Source organism: Podarcis tiliguerta (genome assembly GCF_965153285.1).
Source record: "Podarcis tiliguerta genome assembly, chromosome: Z".
Taxonomy (NCBI): domain Eukaryota; kingdom Metazoa; phylum Chordata; class Lepidosauria; order Squamata; family Lacertidae; genus Podarcis; species Podarcis tiliguerta.
Window position 1 is genome coordinate 9,303,438 of NC_139553.1, and position 6,718 is coordinate 9,310,155.

The following is a 6,718-nucleotide window of genomic DNA, read 5'->3' on the forward strand; positions in this document are numbered from 1 at the left end:
TGCTTTCCCAAATCGATCTCACCTATGCATAGCTGTCAACTTTCCCCTTTTCTTGCGAGGAATCCTATTCCGAATAAGGGAATTTCCCTTTTTAAAAAAGGGAAACGTTGACTGCTATGCACCTATGGGAAATAGTTTTTTTATTTTTTAAAAAAGTTTATATAAAAGCTTTTGGGTGTTATTTTTGTTGTAGAGGTATGTGGAGTGTGGTTGTACACAATTCTGGTATTCTGGGGGGGGGGGGGGGAGGCCCTTCCTTCCCCATGCCTGGAAGTAAGAAATTAATGCAAGAAGGGCATTTCGCTTGATCCAGAAGGGTTCTTCTTACGTTATTGAATACTATAAATTGGAGCCAGCGTACTCTCTAACTTTGGATACTTGTGCAGGCAAAATAGTACTGTTATGAGTTGCTGGGTCCAATACACCCTATACAGTCATAAAGGTACCCCTGCCCGTACGGGCCAGTCTTGACAGACTCTAGGGTTGTGCGCCCATCTCACTCAAAGAGGCCAAGGGCCAGCGCTGTCCGAAGACACTTCCGGGTCACGTGGCCAGCGTGACATCACTGCTCTGGTGAGCCAGAGCCGCACACGGAAACGCCGTTTACCTTCCCGCTAGTAAGCGGTCCCTATTTATCTACTTGCACCCAGGGGTGCTTTCGAACTGCTAGGTTGGCAGGCGCTGGGACCGAACAGCGGGAGCGCACCCCGCCGCGGGGATTCGAACCGCCGACCTTTCGATCAGCAAGTCCTAGGCGCTGAGGCTTTAACCCACAGCGCCACCCGCGTCCCCTTCTATATAGTCATACCTCGGGTTAAATGTGCTTCAGGTTGAGCACTTTTGGGTTGCGCTCTACGGCAACCCGGAAGTAACAGAGCGCGTTGCTTCTGGGTTTCGACGCTCACGCATGCGCAGGCGCTCAAAATGATGTCACGCGCATGTGCGGAAGCGGCAAAACGCGACCAATGCAGATGCGCCGTCGCATCTTACATTCCATTCAGGATGCGAACGGGGCTCCGGAACAGATCCTGTTCGCATCCCAAGGTACCACTGTATTCCGAATCAAGCTAGTGTTAGAATTTAATTAAGGCTAGTGTGTTAAAACTGCATGTCAGAAACCCACGTTAGTATCTAATCAAGACCCATGTGTTTTAAGCATTGTGTCAGACACCTCTTTAATCCCAGGGAATAAACAAGTGTGAAAAGCTAATTAAGTCTGGCTAATTTGCTTTTTAGGTGATAGCCTGGGGATGAGCCATTAAAACAGCGCAAAGGAAATATGAAGCAGTGGGCTAGAGAGAGAGAGAGAATCAGAGAGCAATATATGAGAGCAGTGGTTGGCATCTGTTAAAGTCCAAGGCTGCTGTGGCTATGGGAGAAGCCAGAACCTCTTGGGGTGTTAATGCTGTTGAACCCCTCCATCACAGGCTCATGTTGTATATATGTGCAAATAAACCTGGTACCCCTTCCATTTCGCACTGCTCAGAGGTTGGGGTTGTGCGTAAGTACCACCTGCTCACAACAAGTGAGTATGGAAACGCTGCACGGAATCCCAGTGTTTGTAGAACTACAAAAAGGCCTCTGCCCGTCATCATAGATAATAAGGAGTTAGATGAACCAATCTGTGTATGGTGGCTTCCCTTGTTGCTGTATTTTAAGTGAATGTCCAAGATCAGTGGTAGAACACATGCTTTGTGTGCAGAAGGTCCTGGGTTCAATCCGTGGCCTTCCATATAGAGTTGAGAAGGACTCATGTGAGAATTAAGTCTCACTGTACTCAATAGGACATGCTTCTGAGCAAATATGTTTAATTTTTAATAATAATTTTTGTCCCACCTAAATCCGTCAACAGCAGCTCAGTGCAAGACATGATCGTAATAAATACACTTAAAACAATATCAAATTTTTCAAATGCTAAAATACGGCTGAATAATCTGCCCATGTGTTAAATTCAGGGAGCTTCCCTCCACTAAATGAAGTACAGTGGTACCTCTGGTTGCAAACGGGATCCATTCCAGAGGCCCATTCGCAACATGAAAAGAGCACAACCCACAGCGGCGCATCTGCGCACGTGCGGGTTGCAATTCGCCATTTTTACGCATGTGCGTGACGTCATTTTGCGCTTCTGCGCATGCGTGAGCGGCAAAACCCAGAAGTAACCCATTTTGGTACTTCCGGGTTGCGCAGAACGTAACCTGAAAGAATGTACAGTCATACCTCGGGTGAATGTGCTTTGGGATGAGCATGTTCGAGTTGCGCTCCACGGCAACCCGGAAGTAACGGAGCATGTTACTTCCGGGTTTCGCCGCTTGCGCATACGCAGACACTCAAAATGACACCACGCGCATGTGCAGAAGTGACGAAAAGCAACGCGCGCAGACGTGCCATCACTGGTTATGTTTGCTTCTAGATGCGAACGGGGCTCCGGAACGGATCCCGTTCGCATCTAGAGGTACCACTGTAACATGAAGCGGACGTAACATGAGGTATGACTGTAAATGGGGGGAGGGTCTACAGAAGAGACTTTTCAGTGGCAGCTCCACACATGTAGAATGAATTCCTCACTGAAGCACATCTTATCCCAACCTCTTACCCTTTTAATTGTAAAAATCCCACCTTTTTTGTTAGGCTTTTAGGGACTGGTGGGTTAAGTCATTTATATGATGTCAGTTATGTAATTTATGAGAATTACTTAAACGATTACAATTTAAATTTATATACCTCTCTTCAACTGAATATCACAGAGCAGTTTACAGTATAAAAACACAGAAATACATAGCATAGTAACAAACAAAACAGTAAAAAAAGACACAGAGATTTAAAGGCCATAGATTATGTAATCATATTTATTATGTTTTCATAATACCTTACTTTTTATCATTAAAAAAAAAAGTGACAGATTTTTGGTGAAGGGAAGTATAGAAATCTCTTAATAACAAAATACAAGGAAAACCCACCAGAAGGCCATAAGACTGTGCTGTAAAATCCTAGAAGGGGGTGGGGGGGTGTTTATTAAAACATTGTGTGTTTTTCTAACACTTCCTGGGTTAATAAAAGATTTCTGGAACAGCTGCTAATTTGGCCAGAATTGAGTCCTAAGCTTGTAAATGCCCAGCAGAAAATCTGCGGCCAAAACAAATTTAACCCGATAAAAGGGTTTTGCCTTCTCCATCGTACTCTTGCAAATGTTGAAATGAGGTTTATGTTCTGCAGCACCCTCAAACCTCTCTTGTTGTTCAGAAGTGTTTTGATTTAATTGCAAAATTTAAAAAAATAAATTAAAAATGATGTTCCATCCTTCAGCTCCTTTGGGGAGAACAATAAACACCAGCCATTCAAATAGGGCAGCAATTAATCCTCTTAACAGCCTTAACCGAGACAAAGAGGGTGGTTCTCATTCTCCATATAGTGGACTGCTATCAGAAGCATCCAGCCTTGATTGATGCCTTTGCCAATCAAGAGAAGATGTGCTTAGGTGAGAAGGATAGCAGCAGGACTCACAGAGGACAAAGGAATATTAATAATCAGACCTATTAATCAGCAACCAGTGGGCGAGCTCATCACTTTCGGATGTTTAGCCCCCAAAACATGCAGACCAAGGACCTGAATTTCCGGAATCCCACTGTGGTCTTCTTTGTACGGACAATGTTTTCCTTATGAAGATCAATGGTGCAGGTTGGTAATTTTAAGACAGGCCTTCACCAACCCTGGTATCCTCTAGATATTTATTTATTCGTGTATATTTGTATTGCACGTTTCCTCCAAGGAACGCCAGGTGGTCACACCATTCTGCCCCACTCATAACAACCCTGCAAGGTAGGTTAGGCTGAGAGACACCCAGTGAGCTTCATAGCTGCATGCAGAATATAACATCAACCTCCTAGTTCTTAGTCCAGCACTGTAACTACACCACCACCACCAGATCTCTATTTTATTTCACAGAATCATAGTGTAGGAAGGGACCCCTGAGGGTCATCTAGTCCAGCCCCCCTCATGATGAAGCTAGAATGGCTAATGGTCAGGGATGGTGGAAGATGCCGCCTGGCAATATCTGGAGGGTGCTAGGTTGACAAAGCTTGTTTTAGAATCTGTAAAAAGGTCTTTAACACACACACACACACACTAGTTGGCTACATTACAGTACTTCACTAACTTCAAAAAACCAGTCCAGTTGTGCTTGAGGACCCTCCAGCTTATTGTGTGGAACTGAACCCCCAGATTTGAACCCCCACCCCAAATCCTGCCCTGGTGGCAGCACTACAGGTAACTCACATCCTACGCTTATTTCACTTGCGTGATTGCATCTTTGTGGGGGTGGGGTTAAAAATAAATGGAGAGCAGAGGATACCCACTCTCCCATTTATTCCCACATATACCTGCACAAAGCTGCGATTGCACAAGGTTGCCCGGCTTTGGAAAGGCAGTACCAGGGCTCTGGCAGCATCCTAGAGCCCTATCACCGCCCTCCCAAAAGCCAGACAAAATGGTGGAACTTTTGTAGTCTTTTATAAAATGGCTCCTTGTGGGAGGACATTTGGCGCCCCCAAATGGATATTCTCAATTTTGCGCCACCTCAGCTCCGCGGAATTGCCGCCATCGCCCTAAATCCCGCACTGCGGCTAAGTAATAAGGTGCCTGGCTCAGCGAAGGAAGCTCCAGGGCTCTGGGTCCTAGAGCCCTTCACCCTTCTCAAAGCTGGGCAAGCACTTAGCAGGCTTTGGGGAGGAGGCGGGAGGGCTCTGGCATGCCAAAGTCAGGTAAGCAGCCCTCCCCGCCCCTTCAGGTGGTTCTGGTTCGTCAGTGCCATATAGGCAGAGTAGGCAGCAGTCTATGAGCTCCATGCCTTTTAGGGGCCCCACAAGAATGAATCAAAATAATATTGATTTGATCTTGAAAGAATTTTATAATCAAGATTTCTTAGATCAATGCTATCCATCTAGAGCACATGTACAAGGTCCCCCCCACCCCCATGATTTCAACTCCCTAGGGGCCTTCACAGGGTTTAATCCAGCACTGTCTTTTGCATATGGTATCCTCCTCCACGTTCAGTTGTGTGGGGCCTCAGATACTGCACACACACCCCTCCGCATCCTGCCCTGACATAAATATACTTGCAGCAAAATAAATAGTGGAGCCATGGTTCATAAGTGATGATGCACACACCACCCCCAACCCCACCACCTGCTTCGGTCCTTGTAGCATTAGCTAGGAGATAGGTGATAAGGTAGAGGCAAAGGGATATGCACAAGAAAAACCCACCATTGATGTTGGTTTTCTAGCACCGAAGTGACCTCTCCAGGGTGGGGACTTAAGGTGGAAAAACTACCCTGAGGTGGGGCATGACATGCCCCCACCAGAGGTACTACCCTTCCCTCATCACTTCATCTGCCTCAGCTGCAACAAAACATGTCTCTCCTGTATTGGTCTCTACAACTGCAGCAGGCGTTGTAACCTGCCAACAGTGTGACTCCACCCCCAAAGGCGCACTCCTCCATTGTCTCCTGAGGCAGACAGATGCCAACAACAATGTTGGTTTTATTGACAGGCACCAAAGATGAAGCTTTTACAGGCGAGGCCTCAGCTTCATGGAACTCCTTCCCCTGTGAGGCCTATTTGACCTACTCTGTTTTAACCTTTCTTTCACATACTCTGCTATCAATTGTTGATATTGTCCTGGTGTTTCTGCAATAAAAACGGAGACTTTGCATGCAGCGGTAGGGCAAGGAAATGTCCCCTGTCTGAGACCCTGGAGAGGCACTGCCAGTCAATCAGTAGTGGCTGGTGCCCATTGGACTGGGTAGAGCAGGGATGCCATCAGTAGGTGGCGCCAGAGTCAAAGGTAGGCAGAGTCACAGCCACTGACAGGTGGATGAAACTAATCATAGTTTTTTCCCTAGCCCTCCACCCACCCACAATTCCCAGCCACTGGTATTCAGAGGAATAATGCCTCTGACAGTGGAGATTGAAGATAGCCATCATGGCTAGTACCATACCAGTGGCCTCAGCCAGCCTCTGGCATGCCTGCAGGACTGCAGCCTTCATGCGTTTTATTTATTTATTTGCAAGAAAAAAATATGTACCAGCGTTTAAGAAAAGAACAACAACCAGCAGGTGGAATCTGTGGAAGGGGTCCTTCTGTTCTGCAGTTTCTAGGCTGCAGCTCCTCAGCAAAATTATTGGTGCTTTACTGGCCAAAACAGGGACGCAGGTGGCTCTGTGTCTTTACTGTGCCGATCAGAAGGTCAGAGGTTCCAATCCCCGTGACGGGGTGAACTCCCGTTTCTCGGTCCCTGCTCCTGCTAACCTAGCAGTTCGAAAGCACATCAAAGTGCAAGTAGATAAATAGGTACCACTACGGCGGGAAAGTAAACGGCATTTCCGTGCGCTGATCTGGTTTGCCAGAAGCGGCTTAGTCATGCTGGCCACATGACCCGGAAGCTGTACGTCGGCTCCCTCGGCCTATAGAGCGAGATGAGCGCCACAACCTCAGAATCGGTCATGACTGGACCTAATGGTCAGGGGTCCCTTTACCTTTACCTTTACTAGCCAAAACTACCAGAAGGGGGAGCTCAGTTCTAAGTTAAATATTTGCTGGGATATCAAATCCCATGGGGTTTTTGACAGTAACCAAATATCTATTACGTACCTGCAGGGAGAGAAAGAAGGAAGTTTACCACTTGAAGCTGGAAGAGTGATTTCCAGGGACAACTGAGGTTAT